This window comes from Pogoniulus pusillus, chromosome 14 (genome assembly GCF_015220805.1).
Source record: "Pogoniulus pusillus isolate bPogPus1 chromosome 14, bPogPus1.pri, whole genome shotgun sequence".
In the NCBI taxonomy this organism is placed as follows: Eukaryota; Metazoa; Chordata; class Aves; order Piciformes; family Lybiidae; genus Pogoniulus; species Pogoniulus pusillus.
This window is the reverse complement of record NC_087277.1, coordinates 15,650,806-15,668,163: the sequence shown is the minus strand read 5'-3', so window position 1 is coordinate 15,668,163 and position 17,358 is coordinate 15,650,806. Positions and strand designations below refer to the sequence as shown.

General features: G+C 40.9%; 1 protein-coding gene across 2 annotated transcripts in view; it reads left to right on the top strand.

The window, feature by feature from the left end:
- Window positions 1-2,026: 2,026 nt before the first annotated feature.
- FAM135B (family with sequence similarity 135 member B) overlaps window positions 2,027-17,358 on the top strand; it is a 168,981-nt gene continuing 153,649 nt past the window's right edge. For both annotated transcript variants that reach the window (XM_064154340.1, XM_064154341.1), the window contains exon 1: window positions 2,027-2,190. The gene's annotated coding sequence lies outside the window, so the exon portion shown is untranslated. The remainder of the gene's footprint in view (window positions 2,191-17,358) is intronic.

Genomic DNA, 17,358 nt, shown 5'->3' with positions numbered 1-17,358 from the left:
CATTGCAGATTGTTGCCAACAAGAGAATTAAGGTGGACAGATCCTCAGCAGTGTAGCACAGCCGTGTTGAGCCAAAGCACTTGAAGCCAAAGGAGCCAACTATCTTCTGCGATTCTTCTTTTGAAATCAGAGATGAAGCTCTCAAAAAATAACTCTAATAAGCAAAGTTGGAAATACAATCTTGCAAGCTGATCACATGTACCTCAGCAGATAAATTTTGCAGTACATCCCCTGATTTAGTAGACATAAGATCTGTTGTAGTTTCAGTGATCAAAATAACCAAGGATTTTGCTGTCAGCTAGTTAGTTACAATGTGGGTGATTTAGGTTTGCTCACAATTATTGCTCCAATGAGATCTTCTCCGCCTGTACCCAGAATTACAGCAGGGAATTCCCTGAGCCATGCCTGCATCAAATATTTTTTAGCTCTTGAGAAAGTGTTCAGAGTACTGTATTATTTTGAAAGATAAAAATAGATGGCATGTTTCTTACTTCTGTTTTGAGTGGCAGAAAAGCCCTTTTGGTCAGCTATTCCATATAGTCTCTGAATGGATACCAGGATTGTTGCCTAAAAGGATATTCATTAAAAAAATCTATAGAGGAATGATATATGTGATGATCAATTTTGTAAGATACATGGAGGCTGGGAAATGGGAAACTATTCCAAGGAATTCTCACAATATATGCTGTCTGGCACATTTTTCTCCTCAGTTGAGTGGTTCCAGGATTTTCTATACTAATGAAATATATACAGAATGCATTTACATGAACGAGATTCTGATTCAAATGAATATGGCATGGAGACACTGCCTTCTAGAACACCTTGAGGAGAGGTGCCACCAGCACATCTCCTATAACTTTCTCCAGGTCTGATACTTCAATAGGAAACACAAGCCAGTGCATATTCTTAATGCTTCAAGCTCATAGCTTCATACCATCTGCAGCATTCAGGAAGAAAATCCCTTTAGAAAGTTTGCACCAGTGATTTTTCTCTTTCAGCAGGTCTTAGGGTTTCACAGTCTCCTGCTAACAGTACTGGCTCTGAAATGGCTTATGAATGTTACACAGCTTTGCACTGACATTTTTCAATGGAAGTGATGCTTGATTGTTGTGACCTTGCTGTGTCTTGTGATGTTCCAGTGCAAAATGAAAGCCTCATGACGTGTGCATTTGATAGATAAATGGTAACTGAATACCTTGATTTCACATGTCTTTCTCAGTTACGACTCTACATTTTGATCATGTGTCAGTTTGCCTGCCTGAGGTCTTTTTCCTTCCTTGTTTTCAGATCCCTAGAGAAAGGCAAAGTTCAGCTTGTTTACTTCATGCAGTTAGGCATTCAAGTATTAATGTCCTAGGCTGTGTAAGAGAGTTCCTTTCAGAAGAGCTTTATCTCACTGTTCTGTGGTAAGAGGCATCTCTCTCTCACACAAGGAACCCACTCATAAGGAGATTTCTTTATGCAAAACCACCTTTAGACAAGAAGTGAGTAAATCTCCACTTTTAATTCCTGTTTTAAAGGAAGAAGGTTAACCTTCAGTTTAAAAGAGAAAAAAGTTTACAGTGACATCAGACAGGAACTTTGGAAATTATTCTCCTCCTCAGCTTTGCTGATTTGCTCACTTCTTTATAAAAAAGAAAGCCCCTCTGAAAAACAAAAATCTGGCCTCTTAGAAGCTGTTTGACCTTTGTAGGGCAGTGAGCTCTTTACCCAAAAGCGTAGAATGCAAACGTTTTGGATACGTTGCTCCATCTGTTTTCCTGGGGCAGCAAAGCCACGCCAAGGAGTGACTTCTAAGCCCTACACCATCACTGTCTGTCTGGCAGGGCTCCAGGGTGCAATACCCGTGCCCGATGGGTGCTGAGGTCTGGATGCTGGGGCAGCTGTTGCACTGAGCGGTGCTGCCGCCACCGAGTTGAGTAACCATAGCAACAGCATCACCGCCAGCATCCTCCTCCTCCTCACTCGTCTCTCCTCCTCCTCGGCATCATCAGGAGCAGCAGCAGCAGCAGCAGCAGCACTGGCAGGAGCCAGAGCCCGGCAGCCGAGGCTGCAGCCAGCTGCCTGCCATCCCTACCTGCACTGTCACCTAGCCACAACACCGACACAGGCACCACTGTTCCTCACGGGGAAAAATAGGGAAGAGGGATCTGAGGGAGGTGCACTGCAGAAGGATCCCAGACAACCCAGGTAAGAGCTGTGGGGCTGCTTGCAAACTCCCTGTGATCGATGCGGTGTGCGTCTGGCGTGTGTTTGTGTGCAAGTGTTTGTTGCTAGTTTTCTGGCTCGCTCTTTCCAACAGCAGTGTGATGACAACTCAAGGCAAGCATATATTCTGGCTCATGTTTTCAGGCTCTGCCATTCTGTCCCTCTCCTCTTTCACTCAGATACATAAGGAATAATAAATAATGGTTGGTACAAAACGAGGTAATCAGGGAACCCAGTGTGATCTGAGTGCCGAATGGCTGTGCTCCCAAAATAAAAGCAGACAAGCAGCAGCAGAGCAAAGGTTGACATGGTAATTAATAACCCTTACAAAAAAAAGTAATCATGCGACAATGCACTTCTGTCTCTGCCCACTCCACAAATAAATCTTTTTCATCATGTTCAGCAGAGAGATGTAAACCAGAGAAGTGTATGGATAGCCAAGACTAGAAACCTCACTCTAGTCCACAACTGGCACATTTGCCTTAAGTACTTTAAAGCCAGACTAAATCATAGCAATAACAATGCATGTGACTGTATGTATATATATATACATATATTTGTAAAAATCCTGCTTTTATACCTTCACACCTCTTAAGAAGGAAAAAGAAAAACAAAGTCTTCTTAAAGATGTGGGAGTGATGGACAAGCAATAAGAGATGCACACTTCATCTGTGTGCAAGAAGGCATGGACTGGGTACGTGTGAAAAGGTAGGAAGAATAGCTCTAATCCAAAGGCATATGGGGACAGTCCTTGTCTTTTTGAAAACAAACAAACAACAAACAAACCAGAAGAGATCCAAAGCTGTGGAATGTCCTTGTGCAGTTAAATAAATGTGGATGACAGCATAAAAAGCTCAGTGGCATGAAGGAGACAGTAAGAAGTAAGTTTAAGTCAAGCAGTAAGTATTTGCTATGTAATGACTGCAGAGAGCTTTCTACTTCCACGTAACTATATTAATTAATTAATTTTGTCAGAGATAAGGAGAAAGCTGCTATTGCTGTCTCTTCTCTAAACCCATGTTCTCCCTATCTGGTGTCCTGATCTTCCCCTGTCCTCTCTGCATCCTCCTTGTCTGTGTCACTGGAAACGCCACTGGCTTTATTGGTGATAAGCATTTTAATAGAAGTGTTTTGAACCCATCCCCTGATATGACACAGCCATAGTTTTACTTCCTAATGATACTGTGGGGATATACCAAGTAATATAGTAAAGTCTAAAGGGCACTTGTCTTTCATGTTAACACCTGATTTGAAAATCACAGAGCTTTTGATTCGATCCTATGTTATGCTACTTGTCTGCAGATGGTTCTAAAATCAGCCAGAGCTGAAGGGTAGTTTGACATTATAGGTATGCAACAGAAGGCAGAATTTGGCCCATCTTTTCTCTCTCATTAAAAACATCCTCCGTCTGCAAGCTAGAGAAGGTAGACAAGACCTCATAGTCAGTTCTTATATAAAAGTGTTGTTAAAACTATCTGGGAATTACATTCTATCCCAAGGGAACTTGGTAGCATAAAGGACAGAAAAAGGAAACAGAATCATTTGGAAGCAGTTCTCTGATTTGCGAAACAATTTCCTGAGGAAAATGCAACCTTACCATCACAACAGGTCTTCTTTACAAGGGGCTGTTTGATATATGTTAATAACAGAGCTCATGGATGTGAAGCTTAACTGAAGAGGATTTTGCTTACAGGCATTAATTAAACCAAGGCACTATAGGGCTACAGTGCACAGGACACTAGGCTAGCCTGGCCACATTACACAGTGTATTTCTGTGTCAGATTTGGTGTCTGCTTCAATTCTAGAAAATATGTAAAACTTGCAACTTCTCCTTGTAATAACAGAAAGGGAATAACAGTGCCTGTAAAAATACCTGTAAAAAAGATTACAAACTTGATAATACTTCTGATGCTGACATGTCAGTAGCACTATCACAATCCTGTTTATACGTGTTGCAGAGATGTACAGTTCATAATTGAGGGGTACCCGAGGAGTGGAGCATTAATCCTCTCATCAGCATTAGTAAGTGACTGAAGGTCAAAGGGTTTCAGGACTGTGCATTAGCACCCTGAAACTCCTGTAGTCTTACTTCACTTATAGCTATGGGCGTACTATTGGGGGAAGCCAGAACGCACACATGTACTTTTGATTGCTATGTGGCGGCAAAACTTCTCTTCTCTGGGAAAGGCAGGCGGGATTGTTGCTTTGATGAGCATGGCTTTGCCATAAAAACACTCTGTGGAGGTCTGTTTATGGAAAGTCAGGGCACCAAGTCTGCTATCAGTATAAATTCTTGACCTAATATAATTGATTTTTATTGCTCAGTGCACTTTCTCCCCTTGCTTAAACTGGAAAGCTTAGAAAATACTTTTGATTTTGTCTTATGGCTTATTCTCTTACATTTTATTTGTTTAGCAATGGAAATGGAACATAGACTTTCCTTTGCTTTGTGCACAGCTGTAAGATCTGGTCTCCACTTATTTTTGTTAACCATCACTATCCTAAGTTAAAAAAAAACAACTGGTTTTGCATCAGATTCTATTGCTGAGCACTTTTAAAGCCCCTCATCCTTACTTTCCTTAGGCACCCACTGTCACTTGGACCTCAGAATGGAACAGGACTTACACAATGGCAGCTGATCAGCAGTCAGGTTCTGTCAACAGGTTGAGACAAGGATTTCTTAAATGCTGCTGTATCCATGTTGTCATTTTACAGGTTCTACTTTATAATAACCTGAGGCAAAAGGTGATTTGGTGGTGAATTTTGTACCTTGCATTTAGTCAGGTATTCATTTTATTTTGAAGCTGTGTGTAAACCACCATCTATTATTCCATTTAATACACTCTGTGACTTTCTCTGTTGCAATATTGTTATTTTTTACCTTTTCACTGCATGGTGATTGGACAATTTTGCTGCTTGGTGGGACAGACACATTAACTATGGAAAATGTAAGCTTTTTTTTCCAGAGAGCCAGGAGGAAGCTGAGATCTTTAGACTACAGATTGGATATTCTCTATTTGTCTGATCCCCTTGAAATTAGCAGGAATTATGATCCATCAATTCGTAAGAAGGAAATAACTGAGTTTTTTTGCCAATATTTGTCTTCTCCAGGGGTCACTCTGGTCTTGGCAGGCTCTCCTCAAGTCCAAATTATGCCTGTGCTCATATTATATGTATCTTTGTGTCCACCTAGCTAATGTTCACCCATACTAACATTTAGAAAGGTTGTCATTCCTTTCTAGCCTCTTGGCTCAGAAAGGGCAAGCTCTTGGTCTCTCTGCTCAGCCTTGAGTCCATCAGCTTACTCGTGGAGTAAAACTTTCCCCCCAGGTCAGTGGGATATACTGTGAGTCTGAGCTTCCCAATATCACAGCATTTAGAAAAGCGTGTCTAAGAGCATGAACAGTGCAGGTGTCTCACTTTGTGCATAGTTTTTCTCACCTTCTCTGTTCCCAGATTGCTTCCTTGCACACTGGCAATGCCTGACATGCTGCAAAGAATCCAGGACCTGTGATATAGCATGACCTTTGCTAACAATGCTCCAGGAGGTAAAGGGCTGTATCTAACTAGAGCAGTTATGGCTGCTGGGCTGACTACAGTCCTCTTTCACAAGGTCAGAAGCAGGTCAAGCCTGATCTCAACTTGTCAGGCTTGAGAGCCAGAAATGGGCTTCTTCCAAATATAAGAAATTGTATTATTCTCTAACCCTGTTAAGGATATTAACGATTCTGTTATTCAGAAGGTTTACTTCTTTCCCATTTCACTGTAGCAGATACAGCACACAAACAAAGTGTTATAGGGATAATTCCTTTTCTGCATATAGGATGCTAACATCCATGCATTGTCCTATATAAAAAGAGAATCTCTGTAAAGAGAGTGAGTACTCTCTCCTAAGAGTGGAATTTTAGATCCTCCTACAAATCTGCCAGAAAACTCATGGCATTTTTGCTTCTGTCTTAGGTTCAGATGTGTCTTGCTGTAGTTTCCTTGTGTCTGGAGCCTCCACACCTCAGATGTGGCTAAACTTTAGTACTGAATTAAGCCATTTCTAAGACTGTATCAAATAAAGGGTGATTCTGATTCTGCTGATGCCCACAGAGAAATTTAAGATCATCTTCACTGAACACAGAAGGATTCGCAAAGTTTAATTCTCTTAGTACATGTGAGGCAATAAGACAGACACAATATCCTGTCCTATTCTTTATATCTGTTGTATTTTCTCATCCTAGGACCATAGGTATAAGAGAGCCTAAGCAGTACTTTGACCTTCTGCTGGTATATTTACTTACCAAATATTGCCTATTGTACCTTCTGACGTGTGTCTAGTAGATCTATTTATCTGCATTTATTCTTATTTGTTCTGAGTTTATGGTGTTGTCATGGATAGGTCAGACCTTATACATCCTATTGGACTTGAAAGGTGGGTTTGAAGATATTACTTGTTATACAACAGACCTGTATTGATAGTGCAGAACAGTGTCACTACAATAAGTTGATGTCTGTCTCTCTAGAATGGAAATTTTAAGTTCTGTCCTTCCGGTAACAGTGTGGCTTGTAAGAATTCATAGCTTGTGGCACAATGACAAGTGGGACTCCCTTAATGTAACTCAGATGTAGGCTTGACTTGTTAGGACCCTGATGGCACCATTTAGCAGCCTGGGGAGCAGCAGACTCTTTCCTTGTCCAGTTAGTTCTAGCCAGCTTTGTGTGACTAGGAGGGGAGCTGGCTCTACCAGCATCTTCTAATGCATAATTTTAGCTCATAACATGTGAAGCTAGAACAAAGAATTACATTACTTTTTTATGGCCCCAAAACCAGAAGTGCTACTTGGAGGATGTAACTTGAGTGAATTGTTTTTATCTCTATCACTGTGGCAGTAGGAAAAGCAATCCTGATTTCTGAGAATGATTTCCTAAAGAATGGAGGGAAAAGACCAGTATTTCCCACCCACCAGGTCTCCTACAGTTGGGATGTTTCAGTCTGAAAATGTCAATCTCTATTCCATTATCTCCTGTCCACCCATAACCTTTTGTTATTCTCAGTGGCATTGACTTGACCTTATTGTGGGCAGACGGTGCTTGTAGATGGTGTAAAACCACAGCCTTGGCTTGTGTGTGTCAGCTTTGAGGATGTCTGCATGAAACAACTATAGAAATGATTTTGTTTGCTAAGAAAAGCCTTGCATTTGTTTTAGAGGTGATTGAGAAGCTTGGGTCACAGAGTAGATAATTATGGAAGATCGCATCGTTTTTTACACCACATTTCTGAATTTGTGTGATCTAACAGAATTTGGGGTTTACTGGTATTCTGGCTTCTGCAAAGGACTGAGATTCCAAGATACAGGTTTTCAGCATCCTCACAAGCTAACAACAGGTCTAGCAGCTGCTCAGCTGCTGTGTGGTTGAGTGCCTGAGTTCAGCAGGTACTAGTTTACATCTGCAGCTCTTTGGCCTCTTAAGACATGAGGATCTCCGTGGGGCAAGGGAGATTTCATTAGAGTGGAGCAGTGTCTTCTTACAAGTGCTTACTGAGTACACTACATTGCATAATATATTCTTGCAACAGCTCAGCTCTATTTGTTTTCTTTGCCTGATTGTTTTGGTTTGAAAACTCAGCTGAAAACTTCTCTTTTGTGTCCATGTCTCCTCATTGTTTTCTTTCCATTTCTCCCTCCCTTTGCAGCTGTGTTTAAGCTGAGTTGTGTGAGGGTACAGCTTGCCAGGATAGATGTTAGAGAAAAGAGTTGTATTGTGTTGTGTTCTAGAGTGCTTTTTTGCTCTACAACCACCCAGCCCTTTCACTGCTGGAGACTATAGGATGCTAGCCACTGACCTCAGAAACAGCAGGATTCATCCCCATGCACAAAAGCCTTTTCAGAAGGAAATAATGCACAAGGCTGTGAAAAAAGTTGTTGTTTCAGAGTCAAAGTCATGCTGCTGTTTTAGCATGGAACCGGGGGACCACCAGAACATTTCTTGTCTTTGTGTGTAGAACTGAGCAGCAAAGTCAGAGGCAATGAGAAGCAGAAGGACAAAGTATATTATTTATGTGCCATAAGAAGTCAACACATGCAGGTTGGCCCAAAACTGAGAGGTAGAATAATTCCAGAAGATCATGTGTAAAGCCCTTAGATGTGTTCTGTCTTTTTTAATGGGAAAGGGAGGAATAGATTTCAGAATGTGTCAGTTCTTTTATCTGCAGAGGAGAGAAAGATTGTTGGGGGAAAAAAACACAGAAACAATCAAAACCTAGCAAAAAAATCCGGTGAAGATTGATCAGCAGACTCTTGCTAATTGTTAATAGCACTGTAAATTAGGCCTTGTTTTCTTTAGGTTGCCTGCGTTGGAAGTAGGTGACTTTAGTGCTTTATTAAAGTTGTCGTGCTGACAAGCTCATTGGTTTAGTGTAGCTAATAATAATACCCTGATCGAGAAACAGAAGGTGGGATAACTCGGCATCAGAAATTGGAATGCAGAAATAGTCACTGAGAGTTGAACTAAAAATACCCAGCAGCACAACTCCCTTTCCTACAGCGGCACATGCTGAACACACGTTGGGCTCTGCAGTGGGGAGATGGCTTTGCTTTGTGCTTGGCAGCTGCTACATCAGCAGTGCTCGGCGGTGACTCACGTGTGAGACTGCCTAACTCTACCTCACATGTGCAAGGCTCCTCCTAGCAAGCCAGCGAGTATCCTTGACAAGTGAATCGTTTTCCGGAGCTGGGAACATATTACATAGGGTGAAACGGACTATGTAGAATGACTTGGGAAACCACTTTGTCCTAGAGTGTGACTGTGTGATCGTGGTAGCACCTGATGAGGTGGGAGTGACCTGAAACAGGGATAGGGATGTAACCATGGCTACTCTGTTTCTCTGCTCTGTACTCCTGCTTAAGGATAAACAGCAGATGTCAAGATCCCTGCTGAATTATATGCCTTGGAGTTATTGCTGTGAAAGGGTTGTTTGTGCTCAGAGAGATTTATCCATTTTTCTCAACAGCTTCCCAGGGCATAGCCTACTTCTCAGCTCGGGCTTTACAAGAGTGAAATTTGATTTGGTGTGTGCATGCTTTTTCTGCTGTGAACTTTGAAGTCTCCCTAACAATAACCTAAAAGTGGCCCTGATGTAGTGGCCTGAAATAGGTTAGTTAGATTAAATAAGGACACACCTAATGCCAGAATCAGCAGTGCCATGTGGAGTACCTGCAGTGTTGTCACATGGTAGATCAAAGGTGAGGAACACACTGTAGATGAAGAAAGGTGCTCAATGAAGAGGGAGTTGACTGACAGATACAAGCAATGAGACACTATCTCCAGACACAAACACATAGTGCTGAAGGACTTAAAACAAGAAACAAGGCCTGAATATTCTAGTTTGAAATTCCTGTGCTATGTGTGATAAAACTTTGCCTGTGGTGGGAATTCCTTTCTGGTTTGAATACAGAGATAACTGTGGCTGGGATAAGAGTGGGCAAGGATTTGGTATAGCTACCTTGGTCACCACACCTGCAGGCAGGAGGAGTGTGGGTGGCTGCACAAGCACTCCTGCTTCGCTTCCCTTCTCAAAGTCAGATGTCATCTTGCTATACAAGCACAGGTATTTCCCTCAAAATGGCAATATATTGCGTGAAGAAATGTAGCTAACTGAACTGGATTTAAAAGATTGAGCCTAGAGAGAAACCCTTTCTTCAATGCACCTAGGCTTTTCTTCTGCCCATTTTCATCCTGAGTCACATTACAAGTAAATCTGAGTACATCAGTCTCACTTGTGTCTCATCAGAGTATCTTTGAAGTCATCAGGATCAGTTGCAGACTGTCTAGGCAAAACACAGAGTCTATTTCTCTTGCAGGTGCCTCTCATGTGAATTTCCCTGGGCTGAAGTTACTCTAGATTAAGGGACTATCAGGAATGACAAGTTCGCTTGCCTGTCCTTCTTAGTCAGTCATGAGATCTTTCTGGGTCTGCTGTTCTACTTACTCTTGGATGAAGTGAATAACAAAAAAACATTTTTATTGATAGGATAAGTTCAAGGACCTCTATTCCAATTACCTGCCCAAATTAGGGTCTCCTATGGGGTCAGAGCAGATTTCTCAGTCTTCCTTATTGTAATGAAAAGTGGGTGACCTGTAAAAACTTTTGAATTGTCAGGACTAGGGTCAGCAGGGGTTTTCAGAGTGGATGTTTAGAGAGAGAGAGAACTGACACATGTGCAAAGAACATTTCCATGAGCGCTTCTGGCTCTGGAGATACCCCAAACAAGCTAGCAGAGATTCTGAGAGGACAACAGTGTTCACAGTATGAGAGAGGTAAAGATGAACTTATAAAAAACATCACTGGACTGTCAAGAGTAGGCTTATTCCTTGACATAAATGTCTTCCTCTGGGGACTTGTGGAATATGTGTTGCTGGGGGGAAAGTGCTGACATTTGTAGCAAAATGGGTCTGGCTTGCCCTTGATTCTGTATGTGGCACATGACTCCTCTGGGAGATAATACCTCAGGTCAGTGATTTAATTATGTATGATTTGGAGATCTTTTACCATACCTGAGATAACTCAAGGCTTAAATGATAGCTTTTGGAAGAATCATCTGTTCAGCAGCAGTAATCACCAATTACTAAGAAAAGATCACCCTGCTTAGTCATTTTCTTCTTATTTCATCTTCCTACCAAAACCTCATTTTATAAAAGCTTTGCTTTCAGAACCAATGCCACTGATGATCAGAAACCTCTCATCATAAGAACATTTTAAAAAGAACTTGAGGACTAATTATATAAATGTTTCCTCTTTTGTAAAACATCTTGGGACTTGTAAACATACTGGGTCCACACCTCTCTAAATAATTAATCACAATGAATTATTTAGGTGCATAAACTATTTTCCTTAAGGAAATGCTTTTCTTAATGAGAAGGAAATACAGATGTTTTAGATAACTTTGAAAGAAGTATCTGCTGTATCACTCTTTTGCTTCTGTCTGCTTTCAGTTGATTTCTGTCATGAGTAAGTTATAGAATCGTAGAATCATAGAATCAACCAGGTTGGAAGAGACCTCCAAGATCATCCAGTCCAACCTAGCACCCAGCCCTGTCCAGTCAACTAGACCATGGCACTAAGTGCCCCATCCAGTCTTTTCTTGAACATCTCCAGGGACGGTGCCTCCACCACCTCCCTGGGCAGCCCATTCCAATGGCAAATCATGTCTGATATCAGTTCTGTAGCATGTCAAGATGACTTCCTCAGCAGCCAAAATCACAATGGCTTTCGTCAGAATGAGGCTTATTAGAAGTTGAGGAGCCCAATTCTAATTGTAGATATGCAAAGGGCAGATAGATTTTAATTATTTTATTTTATTTGGGATACTGTCTTTAATCCACAGGAGAGGAGTAAAGTGAATGCTGTTACTGATGGAGCCTTCTGTGCAATACTTTTCCTTGTGAGACTCATTTGTGAGATTGACTTGCCTTTTCTTCTCTGTTTTGCCCTTTTTTAAATATTTGGTTAACTCTCTTGCATTTTCTTTTCTCTCCCTTCCTTACCCTCCCTCAACAGCAGATGATTTTGAAGACAGAATGAATGGAACAAAATGTTGGCATGGTCTGTATGGATTTTCTGACAACATTAAGATAAATGTGAGACATGTGTGTGTGACTGTGATTTTGCAGGTTCTTTTGTATGTTATGGTTGGCAACAGAATTCCTGTAGCTTGCTCTGGTGAGCAAGAAGACTATTTCTTAGTCTTAAGACAGATACATGGTCTGAAATCAGTATATACCACTAGCTATACAGAGTGAGTAGTTGAGTGATTCTTGGTTAGGAGTAGTTTCCATACTGATGCATTTTATAAATGGAGGTGGTTATTTAGCCATGGTGCATTTGTGATAGGAATGATAGTCTTGTTATCAGCAGTCCTCTTTTCTGCCTTCATTGCACATTTGGTGTTAAACTGTTTGGAGGCAGTGCATCTCCCTTGACTTTCACAGTGGATTTTAGACTTGCATTGTGTAGGCATGCACTGTGTGTGAATATTTCCTCTTATTGTTGCAGAGATGAAAAACTGGAAGCATGTGGGTCTGTGTAGTGAGACATTAGTTTGTCCATCCAGACCATGGATAAAACCATGCCCTTCCCCATACACCTCAATTTTGGGGACCAGTCAGAGGATATGGGAACTCTTTGAATTGCTTAATTTTAATGATCTGCAATGGCATCAGCTTCATCCAAAGTAGCCTCCAGCTTTCTTTTTCATGGACAAAGCAGATAAAGAGATATTTCTAAGAAGATCACAAACAAATTATGTAAAAGAAGTTCACATTCAAAATTTTTCTTTACTGTCTAATACAACCTGGACAAATAGTTGAGAAACATCCATTACATCAGATGTCTGTGATTTTGCCTAGTGTATCCAATCTTATTTACTGTCAAAATATAGAACAGAGGTATGGGCATTATAAGCCTTACATGTCCTCCCTAAACACCCTTGTTACTTGCCTTTAGTTTTCCTAAGATGTGTGGCATAATGATCTTTTTTGCAGGAGGAATCATATGATGGTCTCCTGCCTTTGTCATTCATGTTTGCATCTGTTCTGCTATTTCACAAGACCACCTCTGCTATTACATTCTGTATGATGTCTTTGAGCTTCTAGCTGGTTGCTGCACTATCACAGTGAAAGAATGGTGAAGCAACCCCTGGCACTGCCTCACAGTATGTGTAGTGAATGATTTTAGTCAAGGAGCAAATTTGGCAAAATATGTAGCATGTTTGTGAAATGCATTTGAGCTTCGAGGGCACAAACCTTGTGAGCCAGTTTGAATGACAGAGGCACTATATGTGCCTTACCGTGGTGGCCAGCTGCACCAGGACATCACTGGGATCCCCCCCTATGTGGTAGAGTCCTTTAGCCGGAGCAGAGTGTCATCCTGTCCTGGCCCCTGAGAAAGCGTGTCAGATATAGCTTCAGGTATAGCTTAAGCACACCTCTGCAGTGGCTCAGATGTGCAGTACCCTTTGTTTGGAGGAGTCATTTAGTGCTTTGCGTGGGCACATTCGTAGGAACATGCGGCTTCTCTTAAAGAAAAAATGATGTGTCTGGTGCTTGCAGATGTTATGGTCGCACCTTAAGAGAAAAGGATGAAAGGCATTTGGTGGAGGAAATGTCCATTATTTACCAAAAGTTTGTTGCAGATAGCACTTAGATGTGAATGTCTTATTTGTAAATAATTAGCTGTGTGGAGAGAAGAGGGTTTGGAAAGAGATTCCTGAAGGGATCTGGTATGTCTGGTAGTAAGCACCCTAAGGCCTTGTTCCTATGACTGCTATTAGACTGATGATGAGCCATGATGAGGCTTGGCCCTTGTTGCCTTCTTCAGGACTCCCACATGGACTTTTCCTTTCATGACTGTGAAGCCTAACCTTCTAATGTGATTGTAGATTTACTTGCTTCATGGCAAGATGTTCTAACTCTGGCTGAAGTCCTTGAGGGCAACAGTAAGATGCCAGATGAATGTCTAAAGCCTGTTTTGTGAAGAATTGAGAAAAATTGAAAACTTCAGACTGCAACATAGGTTCAGACCCACATCTGTGTTCTCCCACTCGGACCTGAACTTGTCATTCTGGATGATGTGTGTTAGATACAGTCAGTGTATCCCTGTTTCCGGCTCCCCTGGTGCTGAGTACAATTCTCTTGGCAACTGCTCACTGTCTGGGAATGTGCTGTGCTGATCCATCCTGGGATGCCCTCACCAACTGTGGGCAGTAGTGCAAGAAGGGGGCTGAAGTGCTTTGCTGTGTAGTTGTTGACATGAGTGGCTATGGCTGCTGGTGAAACTTCTGTTCTAAACGTTGCTGGTGATGTTTTGAGAAGACAACTGAAACACTTGATTCCTTCTCTCTCCATCATTGTACAATGTATTATGTGATCTTACACAACTGCTATTCACAATATTTCTGCTCTGGTAGGAGTTTCAGGTCAGATTTATCTTTTCCAGTCTGGAGCAATGGAACTGCTTGAGAGAATGAAAACTTTAATTTTCAGAACAACATTTATCTTGATTTGTTTATGAATCATTGTCAAGTCTCAGCAAATCTACTTGTAAGCCTCAAATCAATGTTGAACACATCCTTTTTTTCCAGATCATTGATTTAATGATCAACATGACTTGTGGAAACTTAATAAATCTGCGTGAAGGAAAGTGAAATTCTCTGCTGATGAGTACCAAGTAATATACAATAGGAAGAAGTAAATTGAATGATTCATTGCCCTTTCTGGTTTCTAAATAAATTCTCACCATTTGAGAAGAGATTCTCCAGAAAACCTTTCTACATGTATGGTTATTTCAGGATATAAAATCCTCTGTAAATATTTGGTGCATAAGAAGTGGGATGAGAATTATTTCTGAATCGAAGTATTTTATTTTCTTCCACTCATAGTGAAATATTTGTCAGTTATAAAATGTTTGCACATAAATTACCATCAGCTTGTGGGAAGTATTGAGCTTACAAAATTTATTTTGGTGAAAAGATAGTATTTAAGTATTTTGTAATCTATTGGAAAGCTCAGTGTTTCTTTCGTTATGAAATGTCTTTTGAGTCTTGAAATTGAAATGGTTTTAAAAAAACCCAAACAACAAAACACAACCAACCAAATTAAAAAAACCCAAACCAACCATCAAACCTATTTAGATTAAAAATCCACCAAAACCTCAAAATGTAATGTGTTGATTCACTGAAACACAGTGTTTCAGGTCTGTCAAAATATTGTTGTTTCTGTCAGAAACTCTGTTTCGTGGGAAATGTAGATTTTTACTTTGAGTCTGAACACAAATACCCACCCACTCACGGTCAGAAAATTGCTCGCTGTAGCCCCCAAGAGTGTGCTCTCCAGAACACTGCAAAGTCTTATCAGAAGCAGGACATCTCCTGAAATACTGCATTTTAATCTGGTCATTGTCTCCTATGGAGCCCACATCATGAATAGGAGGCTGTAGAAGCAGGTGGTCAGAATCTTTATCAATAGGAAGACTTTCCTGTGCTTTGGATTTGAGTAAAATGAATATGTTATTTCAGCTGTGAATATAGAAAATAGCTTAGTTTAAGCACCAGCTACTGATGTTCTTAGCTCCTACAAAGTTAATGGAAAAATTTCCCTTTGGAGTGGCAAATTTTCCCACCCCTGCTCTTGATATCAGCAAGGTAGTTTATATGCCAGGCTGGGTGCAGTAGTGCTCTGCTAAACTAACTGGTGAGTACCGAGAATAATAAAAGGTGAAACAATTTGCATTTGTCTCTTTTGCTGTCAAAAATGTAAGAAGATGATAGTGTTCTGGGAAAGTGAAAGAACATACATAGAATGTAGTTTAACAAAAAAAGTTTTAAAGCCATTAAGCCTGCAATAAACCATATTAAGTAACAAAGAAGCCAGAGAACAAGGCTGGAAGAATTTAAAAAAAAAGGAAATGATGGGGGGGCAAAGGGGGTAGTACTGTTTTTTTTTTATTTTTTTAATAGACAATGAAACATTTGCAGTTAAAGCATGAGTTTAGAATCTTCCAGGTGCTGACACTGAGGCTGAAAAAAAGGGAGATTCGTTTTTTGCGTCAAGAACTATCTGAGGGAAATGATGACAAAACCTGCCCTTTGAGAAAGACACTCTATAACTCTTCATTATCATAGAATCACAGAACAGCTCAAATTGAAAGGAACCTCAGAAGAACATCCAGTCAAAAGTTTTGTGGGAATAGGAGCCAAGATGAGATCACCTCACAGCCAGTCCATTTGCATCTTGAAACCATCCAGCAATGAACATTCTATAGACTCTGTCTGTGGAGAGGTTGTTCCAGTGATTGTTTTCAGAGTAAAAGATTTCTTATAGAGAGATGGCACCTCTCCCAGTGCAGATTGTAGTCATTGTCTCTTGTCCTTTCCGTGTGGCTACTTGAGGAAATAGCCTTTACCTTCTCTGTAGTTGGAATACTAGAATACTGTGAGATGATCCACCCTGAGCCCACTCTTCTTTGAGGAGAAGAGCCCTGCAGTCAGAAGGATTCTCCTTCAGTCTTCCCTCAGAGGGTATGTGATTCGGCTCTTCTTTAATCATCTTTGTGGCCTCCTTTGGACTCTGTCCAGTGTGTCCATTTCTTTCCTGAGCTGTGGGGATGAGAACTGAACACAGTACTTCAGGTGTGGCCTGACAAACACTGACCAGTGGGATGATCACATTTCTGTCTCTGCTAGTACTACCCCTGTGAATGCAGCACAAGATCCAATTTACCTTTGCTGCTGCAACAGTGCACTGCTGACTCATGTTTAGCTGGCTGTCCACCAGGATTCCCTGCTCCTCAGCCACACAGATCTTAGCTTGTAACGGGCTCTTTGCTTAGGTCATGCCAGATGCAGGACCTTGCACTTAAACTTCATACACATGCTGTTCACCTGCTGTTCCAGCCTGTCCAGTTCTCTGTAAGATGGCTCTCCATTCTGACATGTTAACCTGAACAGTCGGTTTGGTGTCGGCAGCTCGGTGAAGGTACTTTCAATCTCATTTTCCAGTTCATTTATGAAGCTGGCAAACAGTGTGGGGCATGTTATCAATTTCTGGGCTGTCCACTTGTGATAAGCTGCCAGTGTGTGTAAAACCATTGATCACCACCTTACGAGTGCAGCCTGCGAAGTGGTTCCTTACCCACTTCACAGACCTCTCATCCATCCTGGCAGTATTTCTTGTAGATACAGTTTGTTTAGCATATAATTTCAGGCTCTTTTTTAAACTTTAACTTTTAATTGAAACCTCTGATTTTGTTCTTGTTACAATGTATCTGCATGTCTTATTTGTCTCCAGTGTTCTGAAATGAAAAGGTGAACTCCAGCATCTATTTCTTGGGTCATAAACCCTTATCCATATGTAGAGATGTTCTTATTGTATTGTTTATTTGTTTGTTTGGATTTTGTCAGTGCTGAAACTTAGGTCAGAGTGCACAAAACATTGATTTTAGTACAGAAAAAGCTATCTGTGTTTTGATTTGTACTTTAAATGTCATAGTGCCTTCAGAAAACCTGATTTTAGTGCTGCATAATGTGTTATGACAGACTTTTTTTTTGGGGAAAAAAAGCAATAAAAACAAACAACAAAAGCCCTGTTAATTAACTTTCTTTGCAC